The 16245-nt window shown below is 39.3% G+C and overlaps 1 protein-coding gene across 1 annotated transcript in view; it reads right to left on the bottom strand.

The window, feature by feature from the left end:
- Positions 1 to 5562: 5562 nt before the first annotated feature.
- The window catches only part of DTD1 (D-aminoacyl-tRNA deacylase 1), a 156841-nt gene continuing 146158 nt past the window's right edge, over positions 5563 to 16245 (bottom strand). Inside the window, exon 6 of the mRNA XM_036418862.2 lies at positions 5563 to 6101. The gene's annotated coding sequence lies outside the window, so the exon portion shown is untranslated. The remainder of the gene's footprint in view (positions 6102 to 16245) is intronic.

Raw genomic sequence — 16245 nt, 5'->3', positions numbered from 1 at the left:
CACATCTTTGTTCCTTCTCAGCTTTTCTTTCTGCTCTACCCCAACAGTATGTAGGGTACAAGCACCTAAATTTTTCAAAGTATTCTGACATGGTGCCCAGCTCAAGCACCTCTAGCCCACAGATCCCTTTCAGTGAGGCTGGGGACACACCAGATGTTTCGGCAGCTATATCACATTTGCAGCTCGTTTGCAGCTTGAGGTGTACTAAACCCCAAGTTCATTTTTGAAGAAACTCCTCTTTACCTAGGTCCTGTCTTGCTTAAATTTTGCAAGTTTTGTTTTAATCAAATAATCTTGTTTAATTGGATTGTATTGAAAGTGGTCTCTAGATTCTGGCATTGCTCAGGGCACTCTTGCCTTTCCACTTTACAAACCAGTCCACTTGATCAGCGTGACTTTACCCAAGACATTGATGAATGAGCTGTCTGGAGCACAGACCTGTGGCATTCCCCTAGCAAATTCCTGTGCAGAATTTATCTTCCCCAAACCTTCTGGCAGCATGCCTATCTATAATTTCTCAAACTTTAACAACAGCTCATAAGGTCAGAAAAGCATTTTTATTTCTTGCATACCCTATAATGGCATCTTAGGTCCCCCCCTCCTATCCTTTGCATAGTCCTGGTCTACATAAATTTTTCTAGCCACTGTTCTTCTGGAGAAGGCCGAGAGAACAGGAATTGAATGGTTCTGCCTCTTCTGGAGACAGATGGCTTCATTCAAACCCTGGTTTCTTCCCTGAATAGCTGTGTACCCTGGACAAGAGACCTAATGGCTCTGTGCCTCAGTGGCTGCTCTGTGAAATGGAGATTCTAACAGTACTTTCCTCAGAGGGCTATTTTAAGTATTAAATGCATGAGTACATGAGAACTGCTTAAAACAGCATCTGGCACATAAAGAGCACTATAGAGGTATCACCCATCATCATCATCACCATTGTGATCATCATGATTACTGTCACGATCACCAAATTGTTGTTGATGTCACTGTTACTATTATTTCACAGTTATCTCTTCAAGCAGTGGAGCTACCTCTTGCTTATACTTTTTTTTTTGGTGGGGGGGGGTGAATATATTTTAATTTTAGCTCTTTGTTCTATTCTAATATATGCACATGCTATAAATTTCCCTCTAAGCACTGCTTTTACTTCTTCTCATAAAATTTAATAAGCTGCAAATTTATTTTCACTTAGTTCAAAATATTTTAAAATTCCTATCAAGTCTTTGTTGACCCATGAATTATTTAAAAGTATATTGTTTATTCTCTAATTATTTGAGAGATTTCCCAAGTATTTTATTATTGCTTCCTAGTTTAATTCCACTGTGGTCTAAGTACTCACTTTATAAGATTGCTAGTTTTAAATTTGTTAAGGTGTGTTTCATGAGCCAGAATGTGACTTTTCTTGGTAAATGTTCCATGTGAGCTTGAGAAAAATAGGTATTCTGCTTTTGGTAGATGGAGTGTTCAGTAAATGTCAATTAGATCAAGTTGATTAATAGTGCTATTTAGGTCAACTTTATCCTTATTGATTTTCTGCCTGCTTGACCTATCAATTACTGACTGGGAGACGTTGAAGTCTCCAGCTACTATAGTGGATTTGTCTGTTTCTCTTTTTAGCTCTATCAGTTTTGCCTCATTTTGATGATCTGTTGTTACATGCATCTAATGTTATGTATTCTTAGAGAATTGACACATTTATCATTATACAGTGGCCCTCTTTATCCATAAAATTCTCCTTGTTCTGATGTCTGCTTTGTTTGAAATTAATATAGCTACTTCGGCTTTCTTTGGATTAATGTTAGAAAGGTTCATCTTTCTCCATCCCTTTACTTTTAACTCTTCAGAATATTTATATTTAAAGTGGATTCCTTGTAGAAAACATGTAGTAATTTCCCTAGATTTTTAAACTAATCTAAGTCCACCTTCAAATAATACTATACCACTTTACATGTAGTTAAAGTAATATACAACAAAATATTTTCAATTCCTCCCTCCCAAGCCTTATGAATTACTGACATTCATTTCACTTATCCATGTGCTACAATCACCAAATGCATGGTTAATATTACTACTATTGAATATTATCATCTCTCAGAGACCTGGACAGTCTTTATATTTGTTTCCAATGCCAGAAGTCCTATTTTAGAGAGGATGGTGAGACGAAAGCTCCCTCAAATAGCAAATTATTCCTAACCCTCTCAAAAGCATGCCTTAAACATCTTAAGTGCACTTAGGATGTAAAGCACTTTGCTGGGCTCCCTGGGCCATCAGATAATCACAGAACTCAGATCTCAGCCACGCTGACCCCACATCTTACAGAAAGTAAACTGGCCCATGATGGGGAAGTGTTTGCTAATGGGCTGTTATGGAGAAAAAAGAAACTACAGAATGGCAGCCTGCTCTTACACAGAGCCCTGTCACAAGAAAGGACATTATTATTCCAACAAAAATAAAATAAGGACAATAACTTGCAGAAAAGAGCAATAAACTGAGGAGACAGTTTGTGGAACTGTGTTCCTTATGATCAAATCAATGAAATATCACATTCTCTATCTACCATTTGGCCCCATCAGTGAGGATGCAGCTTGATGGAGAAGATGCCTTCCTGAGGGCCACCAACCATGTAGCAATCTATGCAGTGTCCACCCCAGAAGGTGTCTTTATTTGGCCTATATTTTGCGTTGCCGGAAGAGCTTGGCCTCCTGTAAAATAAACCAAGAAAGGCAAGATTAAACGTAGCCTGGTACCCGGTGTTATCAGACAGTGTTCTGTTTAAAGTACTGGCCTGTAGTCTGCCAAGAAAAGCTATGCATGTGCTTCTTCTCTCCCACCCTCATTCAAACAATATTTCAATGAACAGTACACAGAAAGCTTTATAAACAAGCAGAAAGAAGAGTTGGGGATGTTTGGAGGGGTGTAAAGACTGAGAGTTTTCTATTCTGCAAGTAGAAATATACCTCAAATCCAATTTAGCCATTGGTCCCACAGGAAGAGTTAGAAATCACCTTCAGAAAGCTAGTGAAGAGGGACGGGGGAGGGAAGAAATTAGCTGTCTGTTTGATGCAGCTGTGGATGTCATGGGCTATCGCCTGGAACTTTCATTCTGTTCTTTATTACCTTGCCCAGTGGTTAGATCTGATGCTCTCGAGGCCGTCATTAGCGTGCACACTGCTGCTTCTCTGTTCCTAGGTGTTGAAAGTGACCTTCAGGATGATGGAAAACCTTCCTTCAATCCAATGTTATGAAAGTAGCAAACATTTTCCAACATTTATCATGTTCCCTGCATGCTGTGAGGGAGGACATTTTTTTAATTAACTAAAAATTTTTTTAAAATCTCCCCACACATAAGAAGACTATGAACTTCTGCTCAAACACCAATAACTCCCAACATCACCATCCATTTCAAAATGGTGTCGTTAGAAAGCTTTACCTTCTATCAAGCCAGCATCTATGTTGTTGTTGTTTGTTTGTTTGTTTTTTGGGGGGGAAGTATTGGTTGAAATTAACTTTATTATCAGTGATTGTCAGCTTTCAATCAGCAGAAATTATCCATCTGGAGTTTCAAGAGAGGACTTGCCCCCTACTCAGTGCTGTCTTCTTCAAGAGTGCACATTGTCTTGTCCTTCCTGTTGACTGTCTGACCCTTAGCTGAGCAGGAAGGAGGACTACGGGATCTAACAAGGGTAGAGGAAGCAGCAGGCTAACAGGAACGGGAACTCAGCCATAATTCAGCAGAGGGGAGAGACCATCACTCTGTTTTCTTCTTGTATCAGTGAGAGCTTTGTCAAGATACTGGTGCCTTCGGCTCCTGCCCGGGGACTCTAAGAGCACCCAAGGCACTGGGTCAGTGACAAACAGGGCCTAAAAACAATAAGCAAAGCTGAGAAGATATCTCAGGAGGGCAGAACAGCCCCAAAGGGGAGAAGACACTGCCCCCAATGCTAGGTGGAACCTGTGATTGTGGCCTTATTTGAAAAAGGGGTCTTTGAAGATATAATCAGGTTAAGAATCTCAAGATGTGATCATCCTGTATTTAGGATGGGCCCTATATCCAATGACAGGTGTCATGAGAAGACAGAGGGAGATTTGTAACAGACACAGGGAAGCCATGTGAAGATGGAGTCAGAGATTGAAGTATTGTGGTCATAAGCCAAAGAATACCAGGAGCCACCTCAAGCTGAGAGAGGCAAGGAAGGATCCTCCCTCACGCCTTGCTAGGGAGCACAACCCTGTGACACCTTGATTTTGGACTTATCCTAATTTTAGACTTAATGCTGATCAAGCCAGCATCTATATTAATCAACAAAACATATTGCTCCTAGTTTTGTTCCTGACCCAGTGTCTTGTCCATGTCTTTCAAATATTCAGAGTTTGGTGTTTTTCCCCTTCAGCTCTTCTTCCTTTCTGGTTTTCAGATCCTTCCACAAGTTGACACATGGCACTACTCAAACTCCAATTTGTCTGAACCCCTTTGAATGAGATCCAGAAACTAGACTCTGGGCTATGAGAGACTTTATCATGTTACCACCATCCAAACGTCAAGCACATTAGCTTGTCATCTTCATTACCTATTACCACAAGGACAGGCTGCAGCTGTGAACAGCATTAATTGGTGTTGATAAAGTGTAGTGGCAGGGAAATGTATGACAAGTCTGTTCAGCAATTATACAGCCTTACAGCTGAATTTCTTCAAAACTGTAGATTCAAGTAACTTGAAGGTGAATTCACTCTGTAAAAGCCTCGATAACTGAAACAGAAGAGCTGTCCATAGAGCTGGACGAGCTGGGATGTAATGATTTCAAATCCAGGTTTAAACTATCATGAATTATTCTGGACCATCTGTATCAATTCAGAATAAAGCAATCTGCCAAACTCCTTTTCAACTCCATATTCTAAGGACTTGAATGTTCATTAGAGATGTGATTTGAGCTTATTTTTCCCCCACATTTTCTGTGTTTTTACTTGAAGTAGACAATTGCATCAGATTAGAAGAACTCAGATTTCTTATAAAGGTTACAGAGTATACACATTATAACAATGTCAAGAAGGTCTCTTTTATAGTCAGGCAAAGAGTATTTCAAGAAAGGATAACTCTGTTTAATATAGTCATTAATATATTATAAATATATATTACTATTGACATGAAATAATGTCTAAAAATGATCACTATAGCTGTGGCACTAGCAGATTAAAATGAACTGAGAAACTTTTGGCAGAAGGTGGTTCTGTCTTAATATAACTGTGGAGATGCTGGCTTGGATATAGGGACAACCAAGCAATTCCGGGTGAAAGGGCATCTGTATGGTCTAACACGCTGAGGCCTTCCTCCAACCTCCCACAGGCGGATAAACCAGATATGGCAGCCACGCTTGGCCTCAGTCATCTGGCCTTTCTGAAGCTGGATTTCTTTCCCACATACTCTCCCCTTTCCTGCCATCTCATGCCCAAGTTAAACGTCATCAACTACAAATTGCCATAGACAAGCTCTCACTGTGGAACCAGAGGCCTCTGTGGGCCACTACGGGAAGGCCTTATATAAAAGGGTTATTTGAAAAAAATAATCTGTTGAGGTTTATTGTTTTATTATTTATTTTTAGAAAAAAGAGAAAATTTACAAGATGCAAAGGTCTCACACAATACATTATCATTGGTGACAATTCTCTTTACACCTTAACACAGGCCCCGGGTTGGCCAGTGTTGGGAAGAACATGGACAGCATGAATGCGTTTGAGACCCATCATGGACAAGCAGAAATGAACCACAGTGTGAAAGGAGAACTCGATGACAAATGATGTTGAGCCAACTTGTTCCAAAAGTAAGCCATCATAGGAACTAACAAAACCTCCTTGTGAGGGAGGCACAGGTGTGTGCCCTGCAGTGCACAATCCCTGCTGGGGCAGAATGCACTTCCTCCCTCTGACCACAGCCACAACAGAAAACAGTAATGTTCCTTTGGTGTGTGTTTCTTTTGCAGGATTCTTCAGGTTCCCAATTTCTAATTTCTGTCTTCCTTTTCACGATTCAGTTCCAAATTCTTAAAGCAGTATAGGTGCTTAGCATTTTTCATGGATTTTTCAGGATCCGGTTCTGCCAATGATAACGCACTAAAAAGAACAAAATAAGACACATAACTCAGAGAGGTCCCAATGCTTGTCTTCAAATCCTATTAAAAGCACTAAGAAGCATAATAAAAGAGCTGTAGATATCCTTTTTTCAAGCTCATACAATGAAAATAGCATGACAGGGTTTCACTTTACTGTGAAACATTGGCCATGTTGTTATGTATAAATTCAAATGCCTTCTCACCAGTTTCAACTTATTAGAACTTCCTTCTTAGAGTTCAAAAAGATACCAAACCAAATATCTGGGAATTAAACAACACACTTCTAAGTGGCCGCTGTAGCAAAGCAAAGTCACAAGGCAGATTAGAAAACATTTTAAAGTGAATGAAAATGAAAATACAACACACCAAAATTGAGATACTCACCTAAGGCAATGCTTGGAGAGAAATTCATAGCATTAAATGTTTATACCTCGGTTCTCAAACTTAATTCATTCTGGAAAGCTGTTCACGAAGCGATTCGTTCAAAAACCGATTCATTTTTCCCCCCATTAGAAATAATGTAAATTGAATTAATCCGTACTGCTGGTAGATTCCCCAAATGATTCCCTGTCTTAACCTTTCTTATAGACAGTACATGTCTAATATACTGTTTAATTTATAAACAAACACTTCTTTTCTTGAATTTATCGAGCCACCCGCTACTACCTTTACACCAAACACTTTTAGCACTCAGTCCAGAGGGTCTTTCAGGTCAATATGCAGCATCTTCACTTGTTCATAAATCATCGCCTGCGAAATGCTGTCACTGGCTAACTGCTTCTGTTTATCCATATCAACAACAGTTTTTCTACCTCTTCATTAGGCTGTGACCATTCTTTCTTTCACACCCTTAGCAACATTAGTACTATTGATAGCCTCTTTATGTTTTAAAACTGAATTAATAGTTGATTTTGCCAGCAACAAAAGCATTCTTTTTTTGTTGTTTGTTTGTTTGGTTTTTTTTTTTTTTTTGTTCGACAACCAAGATATTTTTTTTGTGAACAACTTGGTGGAGAACCGAATTGTTAGAGATGGGAGAAACGAGTTTTGACTGCATTAGGAAGAAAGAAAGCTATCAAGCCAATAATCTGAGTTTCTACCTTAAGGAACTAAAAGAAAAAAAAGCAAAGTACACCAGAAGTAGGGGAATGATAAAGACAACAAAAGCAAATGAAATTTCAAACATAAAAACAAAAGAGAAAATAAAAAGATCAATAAAATAAAAAGATCGAACCTCAATAAAAAGATCATTGCCAGACTTACCAAGAAAAAAGAAGACACACATTACAAAGTTCAGGAATCAAAGAGGCAGCATCAGTACAGATTTTATAGATGTTTAAAGGATAAAAAAGATGTATCTCAAACAACTTTATGCCCACAAATTAGAAAACATAGATAAAATGGACACATTCCTTGGGGGGAAAAAAATAGAAAGCCTCATTTCCAAGACCTTTTAACAATTAGGGAGGCGAGAGGTGCCAGACTAAAGCATGGGGACAGGGAATAAACTAATCTCTTGTTCTTGGGATAGTTTCAATACTTCCATGCCTGAAGTATGGAAGGTTCTTTGGTATAAAATATCCAAGTGTCCTGAGTTTCCCTCTGCAATTCTGAGGTTACAAAAAAAAAACCTTCTGGTCTTGCCAAGATTTGTGAGGCAGGTATTTGTCACCCAAGAGTTCAACTAAATCCCAAACATACAAGAGCAGTTTCTATTCCCTCATATCTAAATCCTAAAACCTGAAACACCAATCAGAAAGAATATATGGACCCCTATGCTCAAAGCAGCACAATTTACAATAGCTGAGATCTGGAAACAGCACAAGTGCCCATCAGTAGATGAGTGGATAAAAAAGCTGTGGAATACTACACAGCTGTTAAAAAAAAAAAAAAAAAAAAAAAAAGGATCTCTTACCCTTTGAGATGGCATGGAGGGACCTAGAAAGTATTATGCTAAACAAAATAAGCCAATCAGAGAAAGACAAGTATCACATGATCTCACTCATATGTAGAATCTAATGAACAAAATAAACTGTTGAACAAAATAGGTCCAGACATACAGAAGCATGGAACAGTCTGACGAATCTTAGAAGGCAGGGGTGGGTGGGTGGGGAGTGATTAACTGTGGACCTTATATGCGTATGTGCATAGCCCATAGACACAGACAATAGTGTGGTCTGGAAGGCTTGGAAGGGGCAGGAGGCAGGGTGGAAAGGGTCAATGGGAACAAAAGGGGGACATCTGTAATACTTTTAACAATAAAGATAAATTTAAAAATAAACAAATAAATAAGTAGATCATCCTGTCAAAAATAAAAATAAATTTTAATTGAATGAACTTCAGTAAAAGCAAAAGATTCTGATAATGGGGTTGCAGGTGATGGTGCCATGTCTGCACTCAACACAGACCACATTCTTAAGAAATGAATTATAAGCACATGCCTCAATGGAATTGATAGCCTTCTAGTCGGAGTCCATTCTGATACTGAGGGTCATGGGCACACACAAGAGTGGCTAACTGAGACTGCAGCTAGCCCATGTTCTTTGGTTCTGCTGGACCCTCACAAGGGACTGACATGTCCCCAAGGCCTGCTCTCATGCTCTGAAACCCACCCTTCAAAGCCCTGCATTACTTCCTCAGAGATATCTAGAAGATGGCCAGGGGGGTAAAAAGATAAAACATCATTCCTAAAAACCATCTTACCTCCATTTTTAAGTCAAAAAAAAACAAAAACCACTTTTTCCTATATTTTAATCAAGATGCAAACACAAACCTAAGAACCTAAGGCCTATTATTACCTCTCTCCTCATGTGCAATATCAATAACTGAAATCCTGAAATAGATTCTGACACTGACCTTTGGAGAACTCCATCCTCTTAGTATCAATCAAAACTTGTGTTTTTTAACTCAAAATGAGCTTTGGAATCCTGCTTAGGTTAAATATTCTACATGTTTTAATCTTTGGGATAATCAATGTACGCTTCAAGTATTTGATGTGCAGGTGGAAATAATAAGGTTTAACTATAGGAGAATAAATGATCTAAAAAATGCTCATGATATTCCATTACATTGTAAAAGCAGGTAACATTAAATAAATATTATGCCAATGGACACAGACAACAGGGGGGTAAACGCATGAATGTAGGGTTGGGGGAGGTAATGAGGGAATAAGGACACATATGTAATGCCTTAATCAATAAAGAAATTAAAAAATAAACAGTATGCCTCTAACTTTGAAAAGAGATATAGAATTAGCTGCTGAGAGAAAAACATTATAAAGGCATTATGTTAATAATTGTTATCTTAGTATAATGACTTTCATTTTCTTTGAGCATTTTGGCATTTTTAAAATTTTCTATCATACGTGAGCAATATTTTGTAATAAAAATAGCTTTTAAAAGAAAATTTGTAAGAGAAAGGTGATTTAGGGATTCTAATTGCCTTCTAAAGAATCAAAGAATTGGAAGGAATTCTGAGAGATTTCAGCCCAGGCATTTCAGGCTTTTAGGTAAACCATTCAGGCGTGGAAACTTTATAAAGCATTTTACCTGGGCTTTACCACTAAATATGTCTTCAGAACTAACTGTGCTACCTCATGGGCAGACCTAATCATAATGTCAACCTTAATGTAATGAGAGATTAGTTTCCAAACTGCATTCAAGAGCCTTTTGGCCAGCAATAGAAACGTGCACCTGAAAGCCACGGCCCCACCATGAGGCACAGCTAGTTTTATACCATGAAATACCCACACATGGGTGGGGCACAGGTATGAAAGTTAACACAGGGAGGCAAAGTGAAGGTCTGAGAATGAAAGAGATTCTACCTTCTACAGGATGGGCAAAGTGAAAAGTGATGGAATTTCCTTTTAACAGAACATACCACACACACACACACACACACACACACACACACACACACACACACAAACTGCTCTAGCTTATTGAAAAGAAGTGTGCTCAGCTAAGACATGTCTTACTATTCAGATAAAGGTCAAGTTGAAAAAGCAAACAGATGGCAGCTTCCAAAACAATTTCTTGTTTGTTCTCAAGTATGTTGACATTTGAGGACAGAAATGTGAAGCGCTGCTCAGGAGTATGGCCCTCTCACACCCTAATGACAGCAGTTAAGTAAATACTCAAAATAAGCATTACCTGCGATCAAAAGTAGAAACCACATTCTTTCAGTGAAAAGTTGCCCAGTACCTTTAGCTGTGGGCCAGAAAGGGGAAAAACTGAGTTGCAGCCTCATAGAAAACCTTGAATTCTCCCAGTGATGTGAGGGAGCATGAAAGAATGAGACAGAGGACAAAATTAGAAGTTAATTATTGCAGTTCCATGTCCATTTAATAAATAAGAACCAACATTTATAGTGTGACAGAGAACTGTTGATACCCTGGGTATGTCCTCTGAACCATTCAGGTTTTTGACTCATTTTCAAAAAAAACATGCCCAAGGTCATAAGTTTCTCATTGCAGTTTCTCATTGCATTTTCTTTTGCCTTTTCTTTCTCTTAGGACCTGTGAGGCTCCCCCAAGGGCTCTCTGTTTTTAAAGAGAAGCAAATGAAAACTACAGCTCCCTTCTTTGAGGTGAGGGGTGAGGGCCTGTTTTTCTGTGTAACAGAGCAAATACCAAGGTCACTTTCTGTTTGTTACTAGATATTTACTAGTAATTCAGCTCTTAAAGAAATCAACAATGAGAGGTTTTGTGGGTTTACTGGATGACAAATTTTATCAGAGGGGCAACCAAAGCCCATGGGCAACAAGACCCCAGATAGATAATTGGAGTAAATGCTGTCCTTTAGTTTAACCACCTTCAGGGTCTTCAATCTTGGAACATGACTAAAATCCCTGAAGTGGAGTTAGCACAGCTCCCCACTGGTCCTCAACTGGCTGTAGGTGTCTCAGAGGCAGCCAGCATGAAGGCTCAGAAGTCTCTGCCACGCCTGAATATTAGCACCTGCCACCAATTGCTGCCCAATCTCTGGTTTGAATAATTCCAAGTGATTGCCTGTCAATAAATGAATGATTTTCCTTCTGAAATTAGTCAAAAGCTCTATTCGTACTATATAATTGTACACACACACACACACACACACACACACACACACACACACACACACACAAAATGTGGCTCCTGCATTCCCATGGGCCCATTCAAACTTCCTCACAAGCCTCCATCTGCTGAGTAGCAGCTGGGTAAAGCTTGAATGCAGAGTAACACTGTCTTATCTTGGTGTTAAAACAGCTCTCTGGGTCCTCAGTGGCCTCTGAGGTCAGGTGGTTGGTGTGAATGAGCACATGGGCCCTGGTGCATACTAGTGAGGGCACTCTGTTGCTCAGCGGCCAAAGTCCCTCCCTGGCTGACTTGGCCATACCTCAGCTCTCACTAGCACTACAGAACTCTCATGTCGCACCTAGAAAGCCAGAAGGAGGTGATTTCTAAGATCTGCAAGGACTATCCATACTGTTAAGAGATGAGGTCATGACCCCTCTGCCCTCCTGGTTGAAGCTGTTCCCTTATAACCTCTAGGGCAGGCTCATATCACCTCTTCCACCAAAAACCATGGTCAGTCCAATGGACACCCACACAGCTCTCTTCTTCTCCTTCCCATGGTGGGTGACACCTCACATTAACTCCTTCCATGCCCTGATGCTTAAATGTCTGGTTGGCCCATCTACTCAGTTGCAGCATGTTTGTGAGACCTGGACCCATTCTGCCTAGCAGTCTCTTCCAGAATTCCCACCAAAGACCAGAACATAGTTCCACATGGCTTTCATTTTTACATCAACTTAACTCCCATCCCAATTATAGCTTGCAGTAGGGAACCAGAACATCAAGTGTGGCCTCTGCTGTCCCTCCATCTGACCCCTTCTCTCTCCTACCTACTCTTCTAACTTGGGGGTTTTCCTTCACCTCCCTTCCTTCCGGCAAGGGCTTCTCCCTACATCATTCCTCTTGACTCATTCTCCCCACATCTTCCCCAAGGCCATAATGATGATATATATATATATATATGGCTGCAGTGAACTTGATTTATAGGGAAAAGGAAGGAAAACACATCCGTCTACTCTTTTCAAAACACTGTATCCCTTGAGTTTGCTTCTCCCAATGCTGTGTTCTCTCTCTGGCTAGTTGTTTTGTTTTGTTTTGTTTTGTTTTGTTTTGTTTTGTTTGTTTTGTGTGTTTTTATTTGGGGGGGGGTGTTTTAATGGTACAATTGTACAATTTACTCCAGGTTCTATGCTAACCAATCTTTACTATTTTGAGAATAAATAGAATTAAAGATTTAAATTTTTTTCATAAACTTTAGAGAAGCAAAAAATAGATAAATACAAGTCTTTGAGAAATTTTGCCTCTTAAACTTGGGAGATATTAGAAAGAAATGTCCACTTTCACCTCTTGCCCTTCTTTCTGTGTGCTTGGTTTTCTTATTGTGAATGTGTCTTCCAGGAAGTTCTGTGACACACAGTTACTGTACTTCTTCAATATATGGAGCCCTCACATGTTTTTCATGCCCACAGAAATAGCTAAATGACTTGCAGGCTGCCCAGTGGCCACAGTAGACTGATGTCTATGGTACACTCTCTACTGGGATTATTCTGAAGTCAAATTCTTACACATATGGAAAGCTATGTGCTACACTAATTTTCTTAAAAATTCTATACTCCTCAATAAATAAAAGATTTTTAAAGTATTGATCAGATATAACAAAAACTCAACATATTAAATTTATAAAATATATTATCAAGTTGATAAACACAATCAAGAAAGAAATCAACTAAAACTAGAAAGACACATGCAAAAAACAAAAATGGAACTAGACCATTCTCTTACACCATATGTAAAAATAAACTCAAAATGAATTAAACACTTAAATATAAGACCTGAAATCATAAAATTCATGGAAGAAAACACAGACAGTAACCTCTTTGACATTAGTCTTAACGATATTTTTTAAATATATTTTTCTTTGTTTGAGGGAGGAAGGCAGGAGAGAGAGATAGAAACATCAATAAAGAGAGAGAATCATTGATCGGCTGCCTCCTGCATGCCCCCACCACAGGTAGAACCCACAATCCAGGCATGTGCCCTGACTGGGAATTGAACTGTGACCACCGAGTGATGCCAGTCAGATGGTCTTAGCAATATTTTTTTTTATATTTTTATATCAAGCAAAGGTAACAATAACCAAAATAAACAAATGGACTACATTAAACTAAAAAGCTTTTGCACAGCACAGAAAATGATCAACAAGACAAAAAAGGCAACCTACTAAATGGGAGAACATATTTGCAAATGGCATATCCAATAAGGAGCTAATAACCAAAATATATAAAGGACTTATACAATTCAGTATAAAAAATAAGCAATCCGATTAAAAAATGGGTAGAGGACTGAATAGACACTTCTCCAACAAGGACATACAGATGGCCAATGTATCTTTTCATGTATCATTAATCATCAGGGAAATGCAAATCAAAACCACAAAGAGATATCATCTCAGACCTGTCAGAATGGCTATTATCAAAAAGTCAACAGATAATAAGTGTTGGCAAGGATGTGGAGAAAAGGGGGACCTTCATGCACTGTTGGCAGGATTGTAAATTGATGTTGTCACTATGGCAACTGGATGAAGATTTCTCAAAAGAATAAAAGATAGAATGACCTAGGTGTCCATCAATAATAAAGAAGATGTGGTACATGTATACAATGGAATATTACTCAGCCACAAAAATAATAAAATCTTGCCATTTGCAAAACATGGATGGGTCCAGAGAATATTATGCTTCGTGAAACAAGTTGAATAGAGAAAGACAAATACTAATGCTCTTACTTATATGTGGAATTTTATAAAACCAAACAAATGAACAAAGCAGAAATAGACTATGGATACAGAGTTTCCAAAAAGGTGTAGGTGAAGTGAATGGGCAAAAAGGGTGAAGGAAAGTAAGAGGTGGAGATTTCCAATTATAAAATAAATAAATCACAGAAATGTAATGTACAGAATAGGGAATATAGTCAGTAATAGTGAAATAATTTTGTATGGTGACAGATGGTTACTACACTTCTTGTGGGGTCACTTTGTAAGGCATATAAATGTCAAATCATTATGCTGTACACCTGAAACTAATATAATATTGATGGCAACTATAATTTTTAAATCAATAAGTTTAAAATAATAAATAAAATATGCCGAAACCGGTTTGGCTCAGTGGATAGAGCGTCGGCCTGCAGACTGAAGGGTCCCGGGTTTGATTCCGGTCAAGGGCATGTACTTTGGCTGCGGGCACATCCTCGGTGGGGGGGGTGCAAGGGGCAGCTGATCGATGATTCTCTCTCATCGATGTTTCTAACTCTCTATCCCTCTCTCTTACTCTCTGTAAAAAATCAATAAAATATATACATAAAAAATATAAATATAAATATAAGCTATATAAAATCAAATATTTTTTAAAGTAAAGGAATCAGCCCGGCCAGCATGGCTCAGTGGTTGAGCATTGACGTATGAACCAGGAGGTCCCAGGTTTGATTCCAGGTCAGGGCACATGCTGGGGTTTCGGGCTCGATCCCCAGTAGGGGGCATGCAGGAGGAGCTGATCTCTATCCTCTCTATCATTGATGTTTCTATCTCTCACTCCCTCTCTCTTCCTCTCTGAAATCATTTTTTAAAATAAATAATTAATTAAAATGAATAAAGAAATCAACTAGGTGGCATTCAAATTTTTAAGGGTATTTAAAAAATACAAAGTTTGAAGGAACATTTGAATCTGTGTGTGTCTCTCCTCAAGTGTGTGTGTGTGTGTGTGTGTGTGTGTGTGTATGTTTAGGTAGACAAATTGGGTTTGGTTATTGGAAGATGAGTATTTATATGTTTATTTTTTTGAGTTCATCATGGAAATCTAAAAAAAAAATTTTTTTTTTACTTATTGTAAGGTCCCAGCTCTCTAGGGAAGGGGCCATAATTTATGATCTTTACACCGAAGGTGAAAGATCTGGTGCTGTGCCCAGGTGAGGCTAAGAAAGTAAAAGAGCATGAAGGCTGGGCAGCTGGCCACAGCCCAAGAAGGACAATCAGAAGGGAGTTTTCTCCTGAACCAAGGAACTACCCACTATGAAAATCTGGCCTAATAGATAGCTCCCCTGGCATCATATTAGCCAGTTCTTTATCCTTCACTTGGGGAGCAGAAGAGGGTGCTGAATATTCTCTCCAGCATGCTCCCCAAAGGGGAGGGGAAGTATGAGAAGCAGCTCCAGAAAAACTCCCCTCTGATCTTTCCCCTCCCACCCCAACCTGCTAGACTACCCATGAACTGACAACCCATTCTTTCTGAGCTCTCCATTCTGTTCCTGTGGTCATTTATGTTTGCAAGCCAGTTCTATTGTACCCAATTATCACTATGGGTTCTGTAATATACCTCAGTATCTGGTGGTGTGTGTTCTAAAGGACATTTCAAAGATAGACTCTAATTTCTCTCCTTCCTAAGGGAAAGAGAAGGCAGAAAAACATATTACGAATGTTCTCTCTCACAAGTTGGCATCTTCAGGGAAAACCTGTATGCTGACTTTGTTTGAGGCACAGCCTATAAGTTGAAGGCTCCAAAATGTATGTCCAGACCTTGATCTCCTCTTTGTTTCTGCAACTGCTTCCGCACTGGCCTATCTGCCTCCAGCCTCACTCCCCAGGGCTGCTTAGAGTGACCTTTCAAAACTTGGTATCTGCATATGTCACCTTACACTTCAAACCTTAGCCCCACAGGATGAAACCCAAATTTCTGAGTTGCATAATAGACCTCTGTGACTCAGAACCCTGCTTTTCTAACTTCAGAGGAGCTCTCTAGACAACCCCCACCACTTGTACCCAACACTTCAGCCATTCCTCATTACCTCTGTTTTAAAATTCATCTGTCCTTGTCCCTCTCTCCCAACGTTTGTACTTGCTACTTCCCTTGGCTTACACAGCTCTCTACCCTCATCCCTCATTTCCCCATTTCTACATTCCAGTTCCAGAGTTCTCCCCTCCATGGAGCCTCCCAACTCCCCTCTCTACCCCACCCCACACCCCACCACCACCACAATGCACAATGCTGCAGTGTAATTACTTCTGTGCTTCTCCCTGGACTTGAGAACTCAGAAAAGAAAGAGG

This window comes from Pipistrellus kuhlii, unplaced genomic scaffold (genome assembly GCF_014108245.1).
Source record: "Pipistrellus kuhlii isolate mPipKuh1 unplaced genomic scaffold, mPipKuh1.p scaffold_m20_p_6, whole genome shotgun sequence".
NCBI lineage: Eukaryota > Metazoa > Chordata > Mammalia > Chiroptera > Vespertilionidae > Pipistrellus > Pipistrellus kuhlii.
This window is presented reverse-complemented; position numbering and strand designations above follow the sequence as displayed.